Source organism: Triturus cristatus, chromosome 6, assembly GCF_964204655.1.
Source record: "Triturus cristatus chromosome 6, aTriCri1.1, whole genome shotgun sequence".
Classification (NCBI taxonomy): domain Eukaryota; kingdom Metazoa; phylum Chordata; class Amphibia; order Caudata; family Salamandridae; genus Triturus; species Triturus cristatus.
Window position 1 is genome coordinate 827050565 of NC_140589.1, and position 26969 is coordinate 827077533.

Sequence of the window (26969 nt, forward strand, 5' to 3'; positions counted from 1 at the left end):
AACACAGCATTGGGCTCTGTCAGGAGCACGCTGTGACTCTCAAGTGATGTTCGTCCCCTTTCCAGAGAGTAAAATAAAAAGTATTACACATCCGGCAGTGGATGTGTGTTTTATTAACCGTGAGGGGGGTTTCTTGCATAGTTTTGGTCGAATTTTTGTCGAATCCCCTTTGAATGGCTTGGTGTGCATGTGTATTAAATGTGCCCGTCAATAGCTACCCATGTTTGTATAAATAAACGACAAGGGTGTCTACCAGGATTAGGCACGGTAGGGCATCAGACATGTCAGAGCTTCACTAGTGGTGTAAATACATTCCACGTGGATTCATTGCATGCATAGTCGCCTTTTAATGAATATCACGCAAATCGTCATGGTGATAGGTACGTACGGTTTGTCCAGCATGTCCTAGGTGTGTCTATAAATATATATTTTTTAAAAATAATAAAAAACAGTGGCCGGCCCTGGGGATTGGGGTCAAAAAAATATAATTAGGAGACTGGCCCTGGGGGATGGGGTCATCAGGGCCAATAAATTAGAATAAGAAGGGGAACCAAACAGCCCCCCTTCTTAAAAAACTAAAATAAATAAAAGACTGGCATCGTGCCGGAGGCCATGCCCCCTCCGTGCAGCACTCTGCAAACGCGCCCCCAACAGGCATCTCCAGTATGCGCCAGGGAGCTGCGCTGCAGCCAGGTGTTCTGAGGCCAAGCCCCTTTTTACACCTCTCTGCAACGCAGCTCTGTGGCGCTTACTGGAGGTACCTAGTGGTCTAGTTTGACCCTAGGGACCCTTAGGATTCAAGGGGACTTAATCTCTCAACTTAGAACAGCCACAGGGCGCGTTTACACAGTGGTGAAGGGAGGGGACGGGGCCTGAGGTGACGTGTGCAAACACGCACTATGGCACGTTTTAAATTGGGGATATAATTTCCCTTCAATACTGAGGGCCCCTGGGGGCTAACTAGCCCACCAAGTGCTTCCAGTAAGCGCCACTGAGCTGCATTGCAGAGAGGTGGTCCAGGCCGTGCCACTTTTTACACCTCTCTGCAACGCAGCTCTGTGGCACTTACTGGAGGTACCTAGTGGGCTAGTTGGACCCTAGGGACCCTCAGGATTCAAATGAACTTAATCTCCCAACTAAAAATGGACACAGGGCGTGTTTACACAGTGGTGAATGGAGGGGACGGGGCCTGAGTTAACGTGTGCAAAAACGCCCTGTGGCCTTTTTTAAGAGGTAGTTTTAATCCCCATGCCCTATTATATACTAGGAGCTTACAGAGGAGGTCATGCTAATCACAGGGGGACCCCAACGCATAATGTTCCCTAGTGTATGTAGGTGTTTTCACTGTATTCTAAGTGTCTTTTAACATAGCACTGGCTCTAGGACTGGTTAGTCAGACTCAGTTACCACCAGTATCCGTCTGAAAAAGTTGAGGGTACAGGATGATTTTGCAACAAGGCTTCTTTCTGCTCTTCTTTTTGTTCTTTCTGCACGTTATCCTTCTTCCTGCACTTATCTTCGTATTTGAGGACTTCTGTTGCTTCTTTCTGCACTTCTTTTGTTTCTTTCTGTGCATTTTTTCTTCTTTCTTCACATGTCCTATCTCTGTAGGCATAGTTAGAAATTAGCATTTAAAAAACCTTTGAAATTCACAGAAAAAACCATAGGTTTCAGGCACGTTATAGTTAGGAATTGGCATTTAAAAAACCTCAGAAATTCACTGAAAAAACCATAGGTTTCAGGGGTGTTATAGTTAGCTGGACTTTTCACTTGTACAAAACCATTGAAATTCCCCCGTTATAGTTAGTTCAGCTAACTATAACTCGCGCGCCCGCAATGCACTGCTGATGACGTCACATATTACATCACTCATGACATGGTCAGTGACATCACTCATGACATCACTGATGACATCTCAAATGACATCACTGATGACATCACTGATGACATCATCCTTGTGATAGAGTGGCAGACCTCCTCTCACCCTAATATAACCTTTGATACACACATTCAAAAATAGAGACTAACATTTTCAAAACAATGGACATACCAATACCAGTTACAACAACCTCTTCAGTAATTCTAAGATCCACATACACATCCACTCATTCACCAACAGTCCTATACAGTCACTCATACATGTACTCACTCATCATATGTACTCATACACCTATACATCCTGTTACACAATGCCACTCATCCATAGAGTTACTCACACACATAGTCACTCATGCTAATAAAGAACCAAACATACATTTACTTGCATATACAGTTATACACACACCACCATACTTACTTCTACGGAAACTTACACATACTTAGTCTTTTAAACAATCACTTATAGAAACACATACTTATTCATACAGGAACTCTTTCAATCTCTCACTCTCACATATACTCACATATATACACCAATAGTCACATATACTAGTTTAAAACATATGTAGTTACTCATAAAGACACTATTGAGACAGTCATTCACTCACTAACACACCCATACACACACTCATCCACCCATACAGTCCTGCACACATGCTGTGTTCAACACATACAAACAGTGAGTCACTCATTCATGCACCTATGCACTACGTAATACCCCCCACCGAACCATGCAGACACTCAGACTGATACTCAAAAAACCAACTAATAACCTATATAGACACCCATGTAGCTACTCACCAACCCATGCAGCCACTTATACACAAAGTGAGAGACTGATACAGATATTTACATATTTAAACATTACTCACTAAGCCATGTATTCACTATGATACACTTAATCAGTCAGTTACACAATCAATTTTTCAAAAACAAATCATCCATTTAGACACTTATATACCCATTTATTCTTCCATCGACCTTGAGATATACATATATAAAACATATTTAATTTTCAGAAAAACACACATTCACTGGATGATGTCATCAGTGATGTCATCAGTGATGTCATTTGAGATGTCATCAGTGATGTCATGAGTGATGTCACTGACCATGTCATGAGTGATGTAATATGTGACGTCATCAGCAGTGCATTGCGGGCGCGCGAGTTATAGTTAGCTGAACTAACTATAACGGGGGAATTTCAATGGTTTTGTACAAGTGAAAAGTCCAGCTAACTATAACACCCCTGAAACCTATGGTTTTTTCAGTGAATATATATATATATATATATATATATATATATATATATATACACAGCACAGTCAGTGGGAGAGATGCAAGTAGAACGTCTTCGTTCAGTCTATCTATATAATTTACCTGAAGAATAAGGCAGCAGGACAGTGTGTTAAATCATGTTCACCAATAATCTTTAATTTGCTGCAATCCAATCTTAATGGGTGCAAAGTTATTACCAACCATATGTATCATGGGCATACGGTGGGATTTGATTGCTGGAATGAGGAGCTTGGTTGCTGGGAAAGGAGGCAGACAGGGTGGTGAGGGAAATAATGAAAAGTTACTTAGTCGTGCAAACACAATGAAAAAGTAAAGAGAAGAAAATCAAGGGCAGGAAAGAACGAACAAATAATAATCCACATTTGTAAAGTGCGAACAATCACTCGTAAGGGTCTCTAGGAACTGGGGGCCGTTGGGAAGATTAAGCAAGCTATTGCCCAGCGTCACATGGTGCTGGGCTAATCTGCCGCAGGCACCGGGGATCAAACCGTGATCCCCAGATTCCAGAGTCAGTCGCCCTAGCCGCGGCACCACACCTCTTCCTTATATATTAATAGGAATAAACAAGGGTAGGAGTGAAACAAAAGCCAAATTCTTTAAACGTATTAAATAACACCATCCCCATGATTTTTGTAGAAAAGAAGGAGTGAACACTGATAACAGATTTTTACAACTTTTGAAAACAATGGAAAACTCTGAAGAACACCCCACCAGAATTCATAACAAATAGAAACTGAAAATAGGAAAGCCTACAAATGGGGTAAGCGGTGAGGCTTTCCATGGCTGAGCATGTTATGAAGGACTAATAAAATCATGCTGTTAGTTAGCTGGGAAAACTTACGGGCATATTATCAAGGACGGCTTTAAAATTATCACAGGTTTAGTGGCAGAAAACTGCCGCTAAAGCGGTGATAATGGGCTTGATAATATGCCCTGGCGAATTCCAATAGAAGCCCATGTTCACACCAGAACATGGACTTCTATTGGAATTCTCCAGGGCATATTATCAAGCCCATTATCGCCACTTTAGCGTCAGTTTAATGCCGCTAAACCGGCGAGTATTTTTAACGCCGTTCTTGATAATATGCTACTTAGAGTACTTAGAGTTTTAGAATAAGTGGATAGAGATGTCTGATGAAATATGAATTGGGCATATCCAACTTTTGCCCTAACATGTATAATAATTGCAAAGTTGTTGATAATATTTACAATATTTCAAATGCACATGATTTTCAGATGAATTATATATATTAAACAATCACATAATATAAAATGCCAAGTACTGCGTTTGCATACTGATTTTAGTTGATGTGGCAGGGCTCTATATACCATCTGTAGATGACAAAGGGCTCAGTTTACATATTGGCAGTAAGTATACTCCGTCGCAACGGAGAACGGATATACAGACTGTAGGAAAGTAGGATATGTTAAATGGTTACCTCCACTTTTTGCTTGGTGTCAATGCATTATTTTTTTGGGGGGGAAAATTTTATTGATGAATAAAACATTTGTCATGTACATATATCGTGATATACCGTTCGTCATTTAACGGAAAAATCTCGCGGAAGATACAACAATACAGCCAGGTATTACAATTACATGAATTTCTTACGTGTCATTTCAAGTTCAACAGTTGGTGAAATGCATATTTCTCCCCGGTAGGCATTCCAGGCCCCCCACTTTCTATCCCACTTCCTAGGGCAGCCTCTAATTTTGTAGACTTCTTTTTCAGCTACCATACATTTGTCCATTTCCGCCACCCAACCAACCAGCAACGGCTTGTCTGGAGCCCCCCATTTCATAGCGATGGCTCTCTTGACTAGGGTGTATCCCAGGGTGGTGAATTGTTGTTCTACGTCCGTAAGATCGTTTGCTTCCCAAATGTTCAGGAGTCCTAGTGGGGGTTTCAGCACAATTGATTTGCCCAGAGCGTCTTGCATCTTGTCTGTGGCCCGCTCCCAGATGTATCGTATGTAGGGCCAGACCCATAAAATGTGATAGAAGGTGGCTACACAGTTACAGCCACGTAGGCAAAGCGCATCCTATCTTGGCCAATGTCACCCCAGTAAGGTACGTCCTATGTAGGATCTTCAGCTGGATCAGTTTAAAGCGTTGGTTAATAGCCGCGTCCCTGGGGGACATCAGAGCTGTCAGCCAGTCCTCATCGTCAAGTTGCCCTATGTCTGATTGCCATCTGTCTCTAAGAATAAGGAAGGGGTCTGGCAGGTTATTGCTTAATTTGCGATATGTAAGGGAAATGGCCTTAGTAAGGAGGGGCTAAGATAAAAGTTGGTCTTCCAGGGGGGACGAATCGGGGACACTCGACAGGTCTGTGAGAGCTGTATGGAGTGCATGTCGGATTTGTAAGTATCGGAAGATTTTTCTGGGCGCCATTACGTATTTTGCTTGTAGATCTTTGAATGTGAGTAGTTTCCCCTTTTTAAGCAGGTCTCCAATCGTGGAGATCCCTATCGTATCCCACTTGTCAAACCCTGCTTGATAGCATAATAGTCCCAGTTGTTGAGAAGACCATAGAGGTGTAGCTTTCGTCAACTTCCCTAACCAAACCAGTCGTTTGTTAGCTATCTGCCAGATGGAGATCGTATGAGCCATGGGACCGAGGTACCTCCCCTTACGGGGTTTGATGTATAGGGCTCCTAGGTCTCCCTCCCTTCCGGTCTGATATCTCTCCAGGTGATATGCCGGGTTCGAAGGGGGACTATACAGCCAGTGGTTGGTCGCCACTTATTGTGATGCCAATAATAGAGGCGTAGATCTGAGAGTGCGATGCCTCCATCGTACCAACTCTTCGTCAATTTCCCTAAAGCGATACAAGGCATCTCCCCCATCCCACAACAGCGTACGAACCTCCGCTTCAATGCCAACAAAATATGAGTCTGAGAGAGGATATGGGCAGTTCTGAAGTGCGTAGAGGAACCTCGGTAATGCTAACATTTTAAACAGGGCCTCACGGCCTAATAATGACAGTGGCAATGACCTCCAATGTCTGACATCTTCTTTAAATCTCTCCAGGGGGGCAGCAAGATTGTTCTCATAGAAGGTTTTGGGATCAGGGGTGATGAAGATCCCCAAGTAGGTGAAGCCCTCCCTCGTCACTGCTACATCACAGCCCCTGGGTAGACGGGGTGTGGGGCCATGGAGAACGTAAAGTACAGATTTTGCCCAATTAATGGCATAGTCGGAGTATTTCCCGAAATTAGTAAAAATATTGAGTAAGTTGTGAATCGATGCGTATGGGGAAGCTAAATAGACCAGAATATCATCAGCATAGAGTGATATTTTGTCTTCTGTGTCCTCGTCCCATTTTGCCCGCGTATGGTGACGTCACGTCTTACCCATGCCGCCAGTGGCTCAAGGACAAGCGCGAACAGCAGAGGGGCTAGGGGGCAGCCCTGCCTAGTTCCCCTGCGTAGCTTGAATACCCTTGAGGTATGGTTGTTAACCCGCACCTGTCCCTGCAGGTCAGTATACAGCAATCAAACCCAGGCTATGAACTTAGGGCCAAATCCAAAGCGTGCGAGCACTTCAAAAAGGTATGGCCATTCATTTGAATCAAAGGCATAGAGGCGTCTAGTGACATGATCACTGCGTCTTCCTCCAAATAGGGTTGCCTCGCAAGTACATTGTGTACCCTGTGAATATTTAATGCTGTATTACGACCAGTGACGATTCCAGACTGGTCCGCATGGACCAGGGACGGCAACACGGCATTCAAACGGGAGGCCAGTAATTTCGCTAGAACCTTAGCCTCTGCATTTATTAATGAGATTGGTCTATATGATCCGCAGCAATCCGCGGCTTTCCCGGGTTTACGTATAACCACTATAGATGCCAGTCTCTGATCTGGTGGCAAGACGCCCTTTTCCAGGCTTTCCGAGTACATAAGGTTAAGGTGGGGGGCTATTTTTACTGCCAAGGATTTAAGAAACTCTATTGGGATACCATTTGGTCCCATCGCTTTTTCTGACTGCACACTATACATAGCTTTGCAGAGTTCCTCATTAGTGAAATCTGCCTCCAAGTCAACCCTGTCTGTGTCCGACAGGGAGGGCAAATTACTATCCATGAGTAGTTGCCGGCAGTCTTCCGATGTGTATGTGGTGGAGCACGTGTAGACCTTCTCTAAATGGTCTGCAAACATATCTGCAATTTCTTGCGGGTCAGATATTTTCACGCCCGCGGTGGTGGATAGTTCGGGCACCCACCTGTGTTCATGTTCCCGATGCTCGAACCCGGCCAGCATCTTACCCGCCCTTTCCCCCATCTTATACACTCTGTGGGCTGTGGACAGCATTCGTGCCCTCGCCTTTTCCCGCACCAAGGCTGAGTATTCGAGACGTCTAGTGTGTAGGCGGTGCGCTGTGTCATCACTGGGCGAAGAGTTATGGAGTGACTCCAGTTGTTGCAGGTCATTCTCAATTTCAAGTATGTTCTCGTTGTGATGCCAGATATGGCCCATCTTCAGGGCGAGCGCGTGGCCTTTCAACACTGCTTTATTCGCTTCCCAGATTGTCTGGGCGGATTTCACCGATCCAAGGTTTTCCGCAAAATAGTGATCAGTCTGTTCTGTAAGTTGTTCCCTGATGGCGGGTATCTTAAGTAGCCACGGGTGTATTACTATGGGTGTCAATGCATTTTTGACCTAGTCTGCTGTGATCTTACATCAAGACCCCAGTAGCTGTGCTTTCTCTCCTAAATTGACATGGTAAGTACCATCACAATTGGCTACTGGTGTACCCTTATAAGTCCCTAGTATACTGTACTAAGTTACCCAGGGCATAGGTACACCAGGGGTCTACCAAGGACTGCAGCATGTATTGTGCCGCCCATGGAAGTCCACTTAAACTGTGACTACAGGCCTGTCATTGTAGCTTGTGTGAGTTGGTGCTTGCACCTCTCACAACAGATATAAGTTTCCTTATATCTGAGGTCACTGCACTTAAAACCTAAAAGTCAGTCCTGAGGGCAGGGTGCTTGATTATAAGTGTGAGAGTGCCCCTGCATGAGCAGGACACCCCTACAAACCCCAGAGTCGAGTCTCAAGGCTTTGTTAGTGCGCTCAACCAGTTTTAGAAATATAGTGGACATCAGTCCTTACGAGATGTCTAACTATATAGTGGCTGCACCGACGCCGGTCATGTTTGGTATCAAACTTGTTGGAGTCCTACCTCAACACCGATTCCATTGTTGGAAGTATGATCCCATGTACTGTGGGGCTCCTTAGGGAACCCCCCGTACTCCCAGTAACAGCCTTTCAGGTTCTGCAAGCAAGCTAGTGCTGCTGCCGAACCCAGACACGATTCTGCCCTCCTGCTGCTGAGCCAAGCTTGAGCAGGTAATGGTAGAACAATAAGTTTCCTGTCACCACCTCCCAGACACAACTTAGTGTATTGGGCTAGGATGGGGTGCTTGCCAGCGCCACCAGACTGCTTTGAAGGGCACATTTGGTGCTCTCCTTGCATACTCCAGTTTGAACAAGTTCAGGGAGCCCTTGGTTCCCACTCTGGCCTAAAACTGGACAAAGGACATGGGAGTATCTTCCCCTCTGTCCAGCCCCTTCTCTGGGCAAGACCCCTGAATTGTCCAAACCCTTTCCCTAGGCTATTTCAGGGCTCCCCTGTGAGTGGGCCCTCAGATTTGTCATGGGACAAGAAACAGCACTGAAACTATGTCGCTATTCAATCATCTGGACACTTGGACTTCGACTGGAACCAAGACTTCACCAAGGAAGACTGCTGCTGCTCCTGGTCTCGCTGTTCTTCAAGTCTTCTATGTCATCTGTTACTGTGCTTCTTCCAAGTTCTTCAACAGACCTGTGGGCATCAAGGACATCTCCCATGGAGTGAAGGAGTCATTCCCATGCATCTGCATGCACTGCAACGAAGCTGACTGGTCTGCTGTTCCTGTCGTCCTACGGACTCCCCGAAGCTCAGCAACACAGGTGGTGGTTCTGCAACTCTCTCAAAGCCTGACCTTTCCTCTCTGCAATTTTGAGGCCAGTATCCCTCATCGGAAACCATTGGGACATAACCCCTGTGCACTGCATTGACTTGCCTTTGCCAAGGCTTGTTGGCTCTGCATTTCAGGGATCTATGGGCTAGAGAAAGCTCCAGCATCTCTTCCTTCCAAAATCAGCAATCCTCTCAACATCCTCTGCACCGTGGGCCTTCATCTTTGGTGAACTGCTTGGGATCCTTTTGCGACTACTGTGCCTTTAGCCTGTGGGTCCTCTTGAGGGTCTTCTACTGCTTCAGTGGGCTCCCATGCTTGCTCCAGCCTGCTCCAACTCTTCTGCTCTTGATGACTCCCTTGGACCTTGGACCTTGCTGGTCTCAATATTGCTCCTTTTTCATCTTCCATGCCAGTTGCGTCTACCAAGGCTTGGTGGTGCTCTCACTGGACACCGACCAGCAAAGTCATTGACATAGGACAGCTCTTGCATGGCTCCTGTTCTTCCTCCGCATTGCCTGGTCCTCACATTGGTAGCAACAAGGTCACTGTTGTCTCTTCAGAACCTCCCGGTCACCTCCGAGTAGCATAGACTCTGTCCCCTCTGCTTGCAGGTTCTTCACTTCCAGAATCCATCCTTGGATTCCACCGGATTCTGTCACAGTCTTCTCCAGAGGCATCTTCTTCGATGTCATCCATTGTCAGAAATGGGGGTCCCTAGTTGGCAATGGCTTGCACCTTTGTCCAAGTAGGGACCCTTCTTCCTGGTCAGGATAATGGATTACACTCCTAAAATAACCCCTGCTCACCCCCTTGGCAGCTTGGCACGAGCAGTCAGGCTTATCTTAGAGGCAGTGTGTAAAGCATTTGCACATAACCGACAGTAATACAGTGTAAGCACTACAAAAGGACACCACACCAGTTTAGGAAAATAGCCAATATTTTTATATACAAGACCAAAAACAAGAAGACTCCACAATACAGTACTTAAAAATCTACAGTTATCAAAATACGCATTAAAAACAGTTCCTTCATGTCGATAGCTCCGTCCGGGGCTATCACTACGTCATGAGCAAACAAATCCAAACAGTTCAGGCTGATCGCGGAGTTGCGGACCAGCTACGGTGTCGGGAAGACCTGCAAACAGTACCTGTTAGAGATGCAGGGCGCTGATGCCCTTGAAGTCACTTGCTTTGCAGGTCGAGCTCCTTTCTGTTGGGATCAGGAGCGCTGGCGTCAACAAGCGTCGGGTGCTGCAGTGCGAAGTGCAGCGGTGTGGCGTTCGGTGCCCTCAGGTCGTGGTGCGAGCAGTGGCTCGGTGGTGGCGTCAGATGGCGTCGCCGGCGAGACCAGGGTGAGGTGAAGGCGGTGCTCGTCACGGTGCTGGCAGGTCATGGTGCAAGCAGCAGCATCGGTGTTGCTGAAGCGCTGTCGTCGGCTGACGAACTGGAGTCGATGGTGCCAGTGTCGGGCCAACGCTGCGGTGCAGGATGAGGGCGGTGCTTCGTGTGACATACGAGCGGTGTCCTCGAACCACGGTGCAAGCAGCGGCGTCAATTTCAGCATGGAGTGGCGGCGTCAGGGAGGCCAAGGCATCCTTGTGAAGAAAGGCGGTGCGGAGTGCGGTGCCCACAGGTCACGGTGCAAGCAGCGGCTCGGTGGCGGCGTCAACAGGCGTCGTCGGTGAGACCAAGGTTGCGGTGCGGCATTGCGGCAGTGATCTCTGCGGTGCCTTCAGGACACGAAGTCGGCAGAGGCGTCGTAGACGTCGTCAAGTTGCTTTTCCTCTGGTATAGCACAAAACACACAGTTCTCAGTGCTGCGGGCAGAAGAGCTTGAAGTCTTTGCTGTTCCTGAGACTTCGTGAACAGGGAGCAAGCTCTACCTCAAGCCCTTGGAGAGACTCACAAATTAGGTTGCAGAAAGTCCAGTCCAGGCCCTTCACTGCCCAAGACAGAAGCAGCCACTGCAGGTCAGCCCAGCAAAGCACACAACAAAGTGGTAGTTCCTCCTCACAGCTTCTCCAGCTCTTCTTCTTGGTCCAGATGAGTTCTAAAGTTCAGGGGTCTGGGCCCCAGTATTTGTATCCAAAAATCCTTTGATCCTCTAGTCAGAGCGTGTCTGTGTCCAGCCAGAACCAGTTCTGCGTCCAGCCAGAACCAGTTCTGCCTTCTCTGGTGTGATTTCCTGGCAGGGGGTGGAGACGGCATTGTCAGAGGCAGACCAGGCCCTTTGAGGTGCAAGGAAATCTTCTCCCTCTTCCCCCATCGCAGCCCAGGTCTATTCAGCCCTTTCCTGACCTACCTAGACTATCGGGAGCCACCCTTGCTTCCTAGCCAAAACCCAGAGAGGCAATCCACATTTCAGCAGGGGCACACGGGATGACTGAGCAAGAAAATACCTACTTCCTAAAAGTGGTATTTTCAAACACAGAATGTAAAAATCACCTTTACTAAAAGATGCATCGTTAGATTCTGAGTTCAGGCGTACTAAATTTTATTTACCCACCTAGTTTCCAGGGCCAGTTATGTTTATAAGATGTTATAAACAAAGTTCCCATTCTGTCCTATGGGGAACAGGTAGCCTTGCAATAGTGAAAAAACGAAATGGGCTGTAATTCACTATCAGGACATGACACACACACCAGGGCATGTCCTACCTTTCACATACACTGCACCCTGCCCGCAGGGGTACTTTGGGCCTACCTTAGGGGTGCCTGACATGTAAGAAAAGGGATGGTTAGGGACTGGCCAGTGTGTGCACGGGCCAAGTCGACCTGACAGTTACAAACTGCGCGCAGACTCTGCAATGGCAGGTCTGAGGTACCTTTTCCGGGCTACTCGCATGGGTGGCACAATCCGTGCTGCAGGCCCACACATTGCATTTGGTTCCCAGGCCCTTGCACACTCAGTGCACTTTACTAGGGGCTGACAAGAAAACCAAACAGCCAATCATGGAAACACCAATCCATAACATACTTTCCACGGGAGCACTTGCACTTTACCACTGATAAGCAGTGCGAAATGTGAGCAGAAACACTACGCCAGCAAAAACCGAGTCAAAACCGGGAGGGCAGAAAGCAAAAACTCAGGGGAAACACGCCAAAAGATGCCAAGTCTAACATCCATTGTTGTCTAAGGCAGGTTAAGATACCACTTCACCCTTATGCAGCCTGCTTCCCCGGTGTAAGTGACCTGGTTCCCATGGCATTCATGGGTGGGGTGGCTCTCCAACCTTCAGTGTTTAAAAGGGTTTCTTCAGGATCCACTGTGAAGGACCCTTCTTCAAAACTGCAACCGCGACTTCTCCATTGACTTCCATTAGGCATGCGGCTATGTTTCCACTCTGTATACAGCCTCCTTGGGTTTCCTGAGTACTTACCTTGGGTGGTTACTTGTGTCTCCAGGTTCTCAAGGTCTTCTGCTCTACGTCCCATTCTCCTTTGCAGTTCGCATTCCAATTTCTTAGTACATGGTTTGGTCTCCCCCTGGAGACCACTGTACTTTGTGCTACTTACCCGATTTATTTTTAAGTATCTTTGTGTATTGTGTTGATATCTCTGGGTAGGATATATACTAATGTGATAGTAATATTGTGTTGTAATAAATAGACTTATTTTTGTTAAACACTGTGTGGTTACTTATTACCAAACGTGCACTACAGATTGAACTGGTAAAACAAGCTGCTTAACACTCCTTCAAGATAAGCCTGAAGGTTGCTCTCCACAGCTACCACTTTGAGAGTTTTCAATGGTTATCAAGGACCACTAAAACCTCCATAAGGGTTGCATGGATTACTGCAAGATGCACCACTTGAATAAGTATGCACGATATACCAAGCCATACTCCTACACAGACCACCAAGTTGAATGTTCTCCCGCACAATTTAAATCAGGCAGACCTTAAGTTTGGCCACGGCGAAGACTACTCTGTCTCCACTGTGGCCAAACTTCTTCGATGTCCTTGGGGAGTAAGGGTCATTGAAGAAATGGCTACATGTCCACCCACCCAATTTGGATGGGTAAACATTCAGTAATTTTCCACTTCTTCTTACCGCCGGGTAAAACCTGGTGGTAAGGAACAGTAAAATCCTTATAGTGCTTTCCCCAGCCATGGGAGAAGGCTCCCAGGGTGAGGGGAGAATTATTTTTCTACCTGTAGGAGAGTAGGGTCTGCTATCCTATGGTCACCCCAAATTTTTGCTTTTGCTTCACTGGTTTTATGACTTAGTGTGGCTGTGGGCCTGCTAATCAGACCCACAGCCCTGCTGTTCTCTCCCTAAATTAATGCCAATGCACACTAGGTGCATTACCAATTGGAACTGGTTCACCTTATAGACCCTGTAACAGTGTACCCCAGGTACCCAGGGCATAGGTGTATCCAAGGCCTACCAGGGGCTGAAGCATGTATTATGCCACCCCTGGCCTCACTATTTGACACAACTGGCTGATCACTCAGCTGGGGTAAGTTGGTGTAATCACCTCTTACTTAGATATAGTATATCTATATCTAACATATATGGAAAACATGGTAACCTATCAGTCACTCCTATGGCAGGCCTTAACAATCCTGGAGGCAGAGTGCTTGGTTTCATGTGAGATGGTGCTCTGTCATGAGCTGAGCCTGTCTGCAGCTTTCGGAACAACATCCTTTAGCTGTTTCCATTATATTGCCATACCATATACTCTTAAGTGCATTATGGACCTCGCGGTCAAATGCTAACTCTGGTTTGGCTTTATCAAAACATGTCGAGTAAGGTGTCATACGATTTGGAATACTACCCCCTCGCCAATTCTGGCGACGGGGGTAGCATTCCACCCTTCTAGAGGGACACGACATGTACCTAACCTGAAACCCGGGTAAAGTTAGACAGAGCCTCAGCATCACAACATGGATGCTGCCACCACAGACACAAGTCTGCCCTCCTGCTGCTGGGAGTCCTTCCAGCTTGGGAGGTTTGGACAAAGGGTTTCCTGTCAGGGGAAGTGCTTGCACCACCCCAGACAGGATTTTGTGTAGTGGGTTAGGGAGGGCTGAATAGATTGAGACATGCCTGGGGCACACAAGGTGTCCCCGTGCATATGCCAGTTCAAACTGGAGCTGGGGCTCTCCAGCCCCGGCCCTGGCGCGAAACTGAACAAAGGAGAGGGGGTGTAACCACCCCCCTTCCTGGTCCCACCCAGAGGAGGGACCTAGCAGGTAATCCAGCCCCTAGATTTGGAATAAGAGTAGGAGCTGTGTCCCAGGACTTTAGATCATCCTGAAACTCGACTTGAAGAAGAAGAATCACTGGACTTCGACATTCTGCTGCACAGAAGACTGAAGAGAATCTCCCTTGTGGTCAAGGAGTGACCACCCTGTCAACACAGGCACCACCCAGCAACTCAACGACTGCTTTGCCGCTACCTCCCGCCGGAGACCGAGCCCAGAGCCCGACAAGACCCAGACTCCCAGACATCTCAGAGCCTGATCCACAGTCCCTGCAAAGAAGAGACCCGTGGAGGCACCGAGAGACGTGGGACCGGCCATCTTGAAACGTCCACGACAAGCTGACTGCGCAGCACCCGAGGCATCCTCATCGTTGTGCATAGGGCCCTGAGAAGCCCCAACACCGAGCAGCATTTGCCCCAAAGACCAGCCCTCCAGCATCCACGAGATCTGCGTGGGGCCCTTTTGCTTTTTGCCACTCGACGCGTCATCCCGGTTACTGGCCCGTTGGCTAGTGGCCATCTTGGCGACGAAATCTACGAACAACACTGCTGGTCTGGTTGCTCCAGACTGGCCCTTGCTCCTGTGAAAAGGAGCAGCCCCTCTGACCTTGCTGGTTAGAGCACCAAGCTTTCAGCGACTCCTGCGTGGCTTGCATTTGCCAAGGCCTGTTTGCTCCCATCGAGAAGCAGACACCGCCATCAGCTAGAGCCTTCGTGGGACAGCTCGTGAGTGACTCCTGGACGTCGTCGACATCTTCACTTTCACGTGGCTGCAGAGACAAGCTTCACTTTTTCACCTGTTGGCACCCGACATCGCTTGGTTCCTTCCTGGTTCCACGCCGGTCACTGGCTAGTGACTCTGAACAGTGACCCCTCTGCTTTCAGGTCTTCTACTCTTCAGATCCGGTGGATCCAAGGGTGGAACTCTTCTCGCCTGGCCGCCTGCAGCATCTTCATCTTCAGGCTCCATAGACCTGCACGACGAAACCCGACGCACTTAGACACCTATGCACCCGCTTCCTGTGGGTGAGGTAACGCTGGCACTCCGGTGCTCCTGTGTAGAGAAACATCTCTAGTGTCTAGGTTTCCAGTTGTTAGGTTCTGGTCTATCCGGAAGACTCCCTTTGCTTTAACTTTGTGACTTTTACGCACCCATTGAATCCAATAGGTGCACACGTGTAACTTTCAACACTGCACACGCATCCTGTGGGCCTCCTGGTCCCTAACTACTGTTAGCTCCTTGTAGTCCCAGCAATACTCAAGGCCCTAGGCCTTCTTACTTTTCTATACGTGGTTCTTATACCAGTATTTTAGTATATGGTTTAGCGGGCCACCCGGGCCCATCCATAATTGTGCAACTTTTGTATATTTAAACATTGCCTTGTTTTAATGAATGTGCTTCTGTGCTCATAAAGAGTATAGAGGATACTTTTAGTAAATAAATACATATATATTTTGAATATATATCTGTGTGGTGTCCTTTCATTTGGTATTAAAGGAGGTTACATATGGTAAAACAGCTGGCTTCACATGCCCTCAAGAGTTTAGCCTGCAGACTGCACTGTCCAAGCTACCACTAGGATAGCTGGTCTATCAAGGTTGACTTCAACCACCACCATAAGGGTTGCTTGGCATGGTACAAGGTGATCACTAGAACTAGTGAGCAGCATATACCAGGCCAACTTCTCACACTACCCATTTCAGGATTTTCTTTTTGAAAAGAAAAAAGGATTACTCTGTGCTACAGGACTGCGTCCTGCTGCTGCAGCCCCGTAGAACAGAGTAATAAGTACGCCAGAAGCCCTCATCATGATGGTTCCTGGCAGTGCTTTAAGAAATACCTGCCTGCTTGGCGGTCATTTTTAAATTAGGTGGGTGGTCTCTCCACTATTGGGATTGAATAATTTACTCTGATCTCATGACGGAATTCGGACTGCCCGCCGTGAATTAAATCGGGCCCAGAGTCTTTGCAGGTTTTATCTGACTCCTAACACTCTCACCTAACTGAGGATTATTTAGTAGAAAAGGAGAGACATCTGGTCATTTTCACTTTCTCTGAAAAAGTCATATTTCTTTTAGGGGCTTAGGACATTTCCCTGTTGTGATCCTAAAAGTGTGGGAGTAATGGGACACTCAGAGCTGCCTTTGTATCCACTTCTCAACTGTGAACAGGGCACTGGATCAGCTGGAAACTGCCTTGCCACTCTGTGGTTGTGTAATATGTTTCAGACATGGACGATAAGAGCAGCTTACAGGTGTCCCTGTTACTTCTTTACAAATGCAAAGAGGGGCACCTAACAGCTGCCCAACCACCTTGACACGCGCCTTGCTAAGGGCAAGGATGGAGTAGGGCAGCCCTAAGCTGCCCCTGTCTAACTGTTCTAATTTTTCTACAATTTACACCACTACCTCACACTGAAGTGATTCAAAGGTGCTGGATGGGGTGCTCCGAATCACCAATCTGTCCGTCTGCTAGATATGGAGGTGATAAACCATCGTGTTTGAAGATGGTCACAAATGATTCCAACTCGCCCTTGGATACAGTGTGGTTATCAAAATGTAACTGTCAAATGCCACAGACATTGAGTATGATTGGGGTCCAATCATTAGGTAAATGTTCTTTGTACCTTTGTATCCACAATTGGCACATCCCTGGCCACAGGTAAGCGCCTTGTAAAAGGTACCATGGGTACCAAGGGCACTCTGACCAGGGAAGGCCTCTAAGGACTGCAGCACCTATTGTGCCACCCTTAGAGTCTCTACACACACACACACACACACACACACACACACGCGCACACGCACACACACACACACACACACGCACACACACACACACACACACACACATACACCCACACCCACACCCACACACCCACACCCACACACACACCCACCCCCAGATAAAAGAGAAGAGTCGACATGGCCAACATCCCTGTGTGCCATGCCTGCAATCCACTGGCTGAGGCCTAGGAAAGTCACCCCTCTAGCAGGGTGCACTGGCCCTAAGGTGAGGGTACAGAGGCATGAGCCCTGTACCCCTACAATGTCTGAGTCCATTATTAGACATTGTAAGTGTAGTAAATCCATAAAGAGTATATGGTCTGGGAGTTGGTCATTACGAACTCCACAGCTCCATAATGGCTTTACTAAAAGCTGGGAAGTTTGGTAGCAGATTTCTCAGCACGTTAAACTCACACTGACTCCAGTGTGGGATTTAATGTAAAATGCACCCAGAAGGCATCGTAGAGATCCCCCCTGAAAATGGACCTGCCCCGGTGTGGTTTCTGAATGGTTGCCCGCCATTTGCCACCAGCAGACAGGTTTTTGGACCCTTGGGTAGAGAGCCTCCGCTGTCAGCGTCCAGAAACAAAATCCATCCTAGGCAGAGGTGTCATGCCTCCTCCACCAGGATGCACTGGGTCCATGAAAGGGGAAGCTTCAAAGGCCTGCTGCCTTTGCAAGCTGTCCCTGCCTTTTGCTGCCCCCAGCAACTGGCTCCCACCGGTTCTGCCCCCCACTTTGGGCTGGAGAATTGGCTGGAAATCCAAGCTAGAAATAGAGGTGTGCCCACCTTTGCCAACCCCACCCATCAGGTGGGGGAGGCGAGGTGAAGCACACATCTCAGTCCCCTCCAGCTTAAAGAAGTGGGGACTCAGCCAATTAGGAAGAGGCTCATGCCCCCTCCCACTGGAGGATGGTATGATAGGAGGTGTACCCACCCCAAGGAAGGGACCTAATGGTCCCGACCTGCACACCCCTTTAAGGCCCCTACATTTAGTATTCAGGGGCGACCCTGAACCTTGCCTCCCCTCATTTGAGGAAGAAAGAAGGACCAAAGAGCCGTGCTGACCCTGCAAGGAAAAGAGATTGCTAACTGCCTTGGCCCCAGCCCTATCAGCATGTCCCGTCTACGACCTGCCTACAGCAAGAACTCCGGCAAGTCCAGCAGCCAGCAACCTCCAGAACCTGGAGGACCTGCCCTGTGACCCTCTTACAGACTCTTTCTTCCGTGAGCAAAGGATTTGCTCAAACACTCACTTACCTCCAGAATCCGGATTCTGGCGACTCCGAGATTCTGCACCACTCTGCACCAGACACCCACGGTCCGAGCTCGAGTGGCCCAACACCACAAGAAAGTCTTCCCAGCAATCCTGACCTGGGATCTGGTGATCCCCGATGTCCCTGAAGTCTCAAGACGACACCTGCAGCCTCAACCTGAAGGGTCCCTCCAACTGGGACAGGAACTGGTAAGAAAACCTGATGCCAGAAGACACCCCTGCACCCGTCACCCCACAGCTTTGGGTGGCCCAACCAATGGTGGCCAGGCATCCCCCAAGATCCCAACTTACCTCTCCAGCCAGTGGTCACCTCGAGAAAGTCTCCCCACTAGAGCCTCCAACAGCTTTGCAGAACCAAAGGTCTCCATTGAAAAGCACAGGGTCCCCGACGTCCACCCGGCCTCCCCAGTGCCGCTGGTGTTGCAGCTCTTGTGCTGGTCATTGGCTCCTGCAGTGCTAACTATAACCCCGGGAGCTCTGCTCCCACACCTGAGTGGCCTGCTCATAAGCAGTCCCTAATTAAAGGCCCCTTAGCTCCATTGGCTAACATTGGGCCCAACACTATACACCTAGCCTCCCCAGTGCCGCTGGTGGTGCAACTCCAGTGCCCATCTAGTTCTTGGTGAACCTTGGTCCTAGCCCCCAAAATTCACCCTCGTAAGTCGTGTATTTACCAGTGAGACCGCTAAGACCTTTTTCCTTAGGGGAACCCATGTAAATAGATTTTGGGCCTAAAAAATGTCTTTGTTGAACTGGTGTTGTTGAAGAAAAGAGAACTCAATTGCAAAGTATACAAAGTTGTACTTACTTTGTATTGAGGGTTCCTAAGGTGTGGTATTTAGGCATATCACCCCCAGTATTAAAAGAAATCAAAAAGTAGTAAAAAGTCATTACTGTGTAATTTAAACTGTTTCCAAAGTATATACAAACCTGTAACAATTGCAATTTTAAGCACAACTGCTTTCCTTGAAAAGTCTTGCATTTAAGAGTCTTGCGTGGTTCTAAAATAAAACATAAGTATACTTTTTTTACCTACCTAAATGGTCTGTATTCTGTCTCAGAGTGTGTGCCATCAGTCTTGATTGAGTGAATATAATAAATACTTAACACACCCTCTGGATAAGCCTAACTGCTCACCCACAATACCACAAAGAGAGCTGTTAGTCACCTAGTTTAGCCTCTGCTATATCTCTGGGGACTCCCTGGACTCTGCACACTATACCTTACTTTGGTATAGTATATACAGAGCCAGCTTCCTACAGGAGCTGAAGAAATATCCGCATGAGATATGATGGCATTTTGGTAGTTTGTCTTACTCAATAGTGTGCTCTTGGTTTCTCACAAATTACTTTCATGGTTGTCATGCATATTCACTATTTAATATACAGTGAGGGCTCAATGTATTAAATTTTAAAGAATAATTCAGCAAGGGAAGGGTTTTGCAGATGTAATGTTTTCACATTAGTGATAGTTCATTTTTTCACTTGTTATGCACATAATATAAACATGTTGAACTGTACGCTCTTGTATTCTCTCAAGTTACATTATTACATTTATGATGGTTGTTAGAAATGGGGATTTTAGTTGGCTAGGATATGCACCTAAGCCAGGCAAAGCCACCACTCTAGTTAGGTTAAGTAAGTTACACACCGAAAATAACATAGGCTCATTCCTGTTAACTTGGCAAACAGCAGTCAGGCTTACCCCCGAGGCAAGGTGTAAAGCTTTTGTGCAGCAACACACACACACACCAGTAAAACAATGAACATACCACATAAGAGTCCACACAAAGCTATACAAAAATATAAAGTATATTGTACATATATCATAGACCAAACCGACATGAGTCACAAATACTGTGCATCTAAGGCGAATCGTGTGTCAGTACTCCTTATCCGGCAATGCAAGAATTGAGAAGACATACATCCGAACATCAGAGTATGAAATGCAGCAGTTTGATTAGGGACAAGAAGTACATAAAAGTTACATATACTTTTCCAGGTATCACAACTATAAAGTCTATGCGGTGTCCTGATCAAAATTAGGTAAAAACAACATAAATAACATAAACCGTTCATTAGTTATGAGTGCTTAAAACACCTGTGATTTTTAATGCTGTAAATAACACACGCGGTCCTTTACAGTAATTCAGTACACAGCACACATATCCGTTGCAGAAGTGTCTGAGCCCCAACTACCTGGAATATGGTAACTATGAAAGCGACAAGATCCGAAACTGGCCCCAACATTGCGTAGGGAAATGCTGTGAAAGGAACAGAGCTGTCCACTAACGTGCGGTGGTGCTTGTAATGTTGGCGGGCGCTAGGCCCACATACTAGGACAATGACCACACTGACATTTATGTATGGTGCAGATCTGGCCACGAGCATGTGCACCTGGGCCCTTTTATTAACAGGCTCACGTCACTCATGACACCTGTGAGGGATGTGTGTGGGGGTGCAAGTGTGCCCACTCCCATAGGGGAGTGATTAATAACTCTGTGTCTGTCAAGACACTAGAACGTGTCTCACAGGACACAACAGTGCTGCTAAATTGCAGAAATAATCAAAGTAGCCAGAAAACAGCTCTCACATCACAGCGGTGACCCCCGGTCTTCAAGGTAGGAGCACTGCCTTCATGCCCGAGTGCGAGTCCTCCACATGAGTGGAGGTGGTTGCTGTTATCCAAATTATCTCCCTTCATGTCAGCAGTTGTAAAATGGGCTTGCTTTTTTTATATTGAATTTCTTGTGTGTTCGAGACCAGTTTGCAAGGCAGCCATTCAGTGAGCTACTATAAAAAGAAGCAAGCCCATTCTTGGATAACAGCAAATACCTCCAATTATGAAGAATAGAGACCGCAGGCCTGCTCAAGATAAAGTTATTGGCTATCTACAAAAAGAACGAAGAGTAGAGGAAACTACTGCTCTAGCATCTCGTCCAGCTATCTACAAAAAGAAAGAAGAGTAGAGGAAACTTCTGCTCCAGCATCTCCATTAAAGAAGAGATGAGTAAACGCCCAGTCTAGGTCCTGATGAGAACCCAAAATCCCTAGAGGTTTGAAACGCATTGACGAAAAAGGCTAGGGTATTTGTTTGAAATTATTTATGGCAGCTCGTGGAAAACAATTAAAAGTATCTATCCCACTCCTGATTATATTTGTAATAATCCCTTAGCTTGTTTCAAGAGGGTCGCAACATTTTCACCAATTGTAATAATCACCTCTGTTTTTCTAAATCCTGTATGACTAGTTGTTATGTTGGTCCAAAAATGACCTTCATAAGGTTTTTCATGCACTGAACTATGTTGGTTCAAATGGTGCTTACACTGTTGAAAGTATCACCCTTTAGGTGTTATTTTGCGCTATTTAGCTTCATTGTCAAAATTGTTGTGTTTTTTTTACGTTGATTTATATTAATGTTTTCCATCTTCGTTGGACACGCTTGATCATGTGAACTCACTTGATTTTTTAATTTTTTACAAAAGGTATCCTTTGATAGAGAGAATAGTCGTTTTGTATGACATATTGAAAGAGTACATTAAGTGAATGTGTCAATATTTGCAGAATTGAATGTGAAATAAACACACAGACCTAGGTAATACAATGATTTGACTTGATTTTGCCAGAATAATTGTTTTCAAATAATCACAACCATTTATTACTGTTATTTATACAATTTGAAGAGGGCCCACTTAGCTGTTAGTGATAAGGCCCTACCCACCAGTACGTACACTTTCGAAAAGTGGCATTTCCAAATAGGAATAAATAATCCACCTACACAAGTAAGCATGCTTTTTCACTACCATTCTAAACATACCAAACAAAGCAGTGCTCCTCCTTTCAGATCAAGAATTACCACCTAAACATTATACGGGAATTCTCAATGCTAGTCTGGGAGGAGTAGGCCTCGCAGTAGTGAAAAACAAAATAGGGTGTTTGTCACTACCAGGAAATGCCACACAATAAAGCTACATGTCATACCTTTTACTTACACAGCACCCTGCCCATAGGACTACCTGGGGCCTACTAAAGGGGTGACATATATGTATTAAAAGGGATGTTTGAGGCTTGGCAGTAGTTTTAAATGTCAAGTCAATGTGGCAGTAAACTGCGCAGGCAGGCACTGCAGTGGCAGGCCTGAGACAGGTTTGAAAGACTACTTCTGCGGGTTGTGCAATCTGGGATGTAGGTTGACTAGTAGCATTTAATTTACGGGCCCTGGGTATACGGGATACAACCATACAAGTAAACTAAATATGTCAAACAGGTGTAAACCAATCATACCACATTTTAGGGGGGAGAGCACATGTACTTTCACAAGGTTCAGTGATAGAACCCCGCATGCATTTACCCGCATGCATTTACCCCGCATGCCTTTACCATGTAGCCCCTACCCTAACTGTTACCACTTGTTACTTTTCCACTTGTTACTTTACCATGCAAGTCATTAGAACTACTTGCCTTAGGGGCGCTGGACTTTGGAATAATATAAATGACTATTCCAACTCCCGTCCACACAACAGTAGGGATGGTGTTGAACTTAAAAATCCAACACAGGTCCTACAACACACCCCCTAAAGCAAGTCGTTGTAACAACCTGCGGGTTAACCGAATGCATGGTAATGTCGCAGATGGGGTAGTGACTGTGTTGTAAAGGCAGGTCGTTGTTGTGACTGCAGGGTAAAGGATGTTTCCCCTTTAGCACAGATTAGCAGTGGTAAAGTGCCCAAAGTCCCAAAGCCAACAAAAATAGGATCAATAAAATAGAAGGAATAAGAAAAAAGTATAGAGATAACCCTGTAAAAAGGGCCAGGTCCAACAGTGGTCCTGCCTATTTACAAGCTACACGTATAAATAATGTACGGTGAGGTTTACATGTGTTGATTTGCAAGGATAATTCAGCATGGAGGAGTCTGACAGACGAACAGTATCATTACAGTATCAACAGCAGTACAAAGTGAGTAAAACAGATAGGTATAGTTTGCATAACATGGATGGGTAAATGGTGAGGGAGAGAAAAAAGGGGGGAGTGAAATTGATGTTCAGTACAGTAGAGAGATGAGGGTTAGTCCATCCAAAAGTACATTTCTGCATCTTTGTTCAGACACAAAAGTCTGTGTCGAGGTGAGTAATCCATTGACTTGCTTCTCTAAGCTGCTTGTTGTCACATTCAGGATCTTTGCTGGTCAATGGCAAAGAATGTTATTATCATGTTATGTTCCCAGTGTTTATTGTAGTGATCTATATGTTTTGATTGGCTGGTCCTAGAAGCTAGGATTAAAAACCCCACCCCTAACAGCACCTGTTATTTTCAACTTTCCTCAACGATATGCTCCACCAGTTTTTAGAAAAGGTCCTCCTCTTCTGTGTGATGCGGTGAATACAAAAGTGTTCTTCTCCCTACTCAGAGGGTCTCCATGTGTACTTATTTTTGGGTATTCACTCTTATCACTGAACATAAAGCAGTTAGTACACATACACCTAATTTAGCCCAGATCTACTGGCTTTGTCAAGTCTTGTTATATATGGATGGAATTTATGTATTGCATGTACTCTCCTGCTTCCCAGGGCTTTACTCTTGCCTTTGGTTTTTGGCTTTAGTGAATTCTTTTTCTTTAGTAGGAGAAAGTAATTTTCTGCTATCTGCCCAGACTTAACGGGCTGTCATCAATATTAAGCATTTACAAACATTTTGACACTTGTTAAATACATACACAGACTAATAAACAGAATGGTGATGGATGTCCCTGTGCCATACCCTTTATTAAAAACATTCTTCTAAATACAGCGATAATACCCTTACCATGAGGCATTATCGCTGTTCACTGAAGTTTCTCAGTACAGATTAGAAATAGTCAGTGAGGAAGACTTTGCAGAATATAAACCCTGCATCTTTACAGAGGATCTTAACAGAATCCATTAACGGGTAACATAGCTCTAAATACCACATGGTAGCAAGGTCATTACCATAAAAGTTTAAATACAGCTTATTGGTGAAAACTACGGTGCATAATTACAAGGGCTTATTGCCACATGAACGTTACTTTATATGACGTTCCTGTGGCGATAAACCCTTTGTCTTCTTTACAAGGTAGCGTTAAGTCACTTAACGTGGCTTAACTATGTCTTGTAAATAAGGTCCCCTTTCACACAGCACTTAGCGTTCAAGGAGCGTTGTGAAAAGCTGGCCTGGTATATGATGTCCACTAATGTAAGTGGGCACCTTGCACAAGCCCAGACAACCCTTATGGTGTTTTAAGAGGTCTCAGACAACTTTAGAAAGTTATCCAAGTGGTTGCTGTGAAGAGCAGGCTTCAGGCTTAGGCTTGAAGGAGTGTAAAGCAGCTTGTTTTACCAGAATGCAATCTTACTGTATAGATTAACTGAAAAAGAACCACACAAGGTATTTATAAAAATGTTTTTATTATATAATACTCTCTAGTTCGTTCCAGTATCTCCCACATGGAGATAGACAGAAAGCACACAATACCTTAGCAAAGAAATCACAGTAAATAGCGCTAATACACAGTGGGCCCCTGGGGGGCCAAACCATATACTAAGAAAGTGGTATAAGAACCACGACTCGGGTCAGGACAATGTGGAGAGGATGTAGAATCGCTGGGGACCCAAGGAACCACCCAAGGTAAGTAGCCAGGGACCCCAAGGAGGGTGCATGCAGTGTGAGAACAACTCTACGTGTGAGTCACTGTTGGATTTTTAAAGATTAGGGACCCTTCCTAGTGGAACCTGAAGAAACCCCGTGGAAGACACAAGGTTGGAGAGCCATCCCACCCGTGGATATGGTGGTACCCAAGTTACCTATCCCAGGGAAGCCGGGTGCATATGTGTGAAGTGGTGTCGGAAACCGCCGTCGAACCCAATGGAGGACTTCAGGAAAGTGTCGCTGCTGGAAGAGGAGAAAGTGTCCGTGGGAATCCAAATGTGGATTCTTGATGGAGAGTACCTGAAAGCAGAGGGGACAGAGTCTGGGTCACTTGAGAGTGACCAGGGGCTCGGTAGACGAATGCCCACCGATGTCTGGTGCTCTGGATAGATGTTGAGGACCTTGACTCTGCAGCTGTGGGGAACAGGCGACACTGAGGACAACCAGGAGCCGAATATGAGCTGTCCCATGAAGGATGTCAAGTGCTGAGGGGTCGGTGTCCGGCTGGAGCACCTACAAGCCTTGGCAGAAGTTACCTACGCAGAAGGTCAAGAAGTTAAAGGAAGAGGACCAGCAAGGTCCAGGAGACTCACCACATGTAGGGGAGTCAGGGCAAGCCCAGAGCAATCAGGGGAGCCCAAAGGAGTCGTAGTTGACCTTCCACAGGTCGAAGACACTGGAATCGCGAGAGGACCTCGGGTAGCTTTAGAAAACAACAGGCCACGGGACACACGGTGCGGTGTGGTTGAAGATCTTTGCAGGAGAAGTTGCCTGAGGTTGGGGCTACTTGGAGCCCAATGCACTTGGTGCTGAAATGCCAACAAGCATATGCACTTGCAAAAGTACAGGGTGCACAGGGATTCAGGTATTGCAGCCTCCACGAGGGATTCTGGACTCAAACTGAGTAAGAGGGCAGCTCGGGCCTCTAGGGACTGAGAAACTCACCTCCTGTGTTGTTGAACCCTTCGGAGTCCGTAGGAGCTCGGGATCAGCAGACTGGTCAGCAGTGTTGCAGTGCCTGCAAATGTAAGGGAGTGACTCCTTCACTCCATGGTAGATTATCTTCAGATGTTTTGGATGCTCCACAGGCCCTACATGGATCCTGTATTGTGCACAGACACAGACAAGGCAGCAGACTGAAAGGGAGACGAAGTCAGGCCCAAATGAAGTCCAGAGTGCCCAGACGGTAAAAGTGCAGTGGTTTCAGTTCTGAATCTTGTCCATGACGAATCTAAGGTCCTACAGCCAGGTTAGCCCTTAAGTACCCTAAGGAAAGGGTTGGGAAGATTCAGGGGACCCTCCCATGAGAGGGTCTGGACAGGGGGGAGGTTACTCCCATGTCCTTTGTACAGTTTCTCGCCAGAGCGGGAGCCAACAGCTCCCAGGACTGGTTTGAGATGGACTATGCACAGGGACACCAAATGTGCCCATCATGCAGACTTTCAGGCGCTGGCAAGCACACCCACCTGGCCCTAATACACTAAATCCTGTCTGGGAGGGGGTCACACATCCCTGTGACAGGATGCCTATTGTCCTGCCCTCCCCTGCTCGAGCTTGCCCCAGCAGCAGGAGGGCAGAAATGTGTCTCTGGTAGGCAGCAACCATTTTGTGCTGTCTGAGACTAAAAGCCAGGTACCAGGAACAACGAGTGCCCCTAATGGTGTGGGGGTATGATTCCAACATGTTTAACACTAAACACGATAGGGTGCGTTGCAGCCGTTTTCGAGATGGTCATTGCGTGTTCACGTAAATCCTCTCTATATTAATATATGGCTGCTTCAATGACAACCCGGGACAATGGACTCTGTAGGCTGCAGGGGTGCCCTGCTCATGCAGGGGCACTCTCTCACTTAGAGCCATGCACCCTTCCCTCAGGATTGCAAAGGCCT

The 26969-nt window shown here is 46.6% G+C and overlaps 1 protein-coding gene across 4 annotated transcripts in view; it reads left to right on the forward strand.

Moving 5' to 3' along the window:
• The window catches only part of NOX3 (NADPH oxidase 3), a 777582-nt gene that overhangs the window by 391976 nt on the left and 358637 nt on the right, over positions 1-26969 (forward strand). The window lies entirely within an intron of this gene.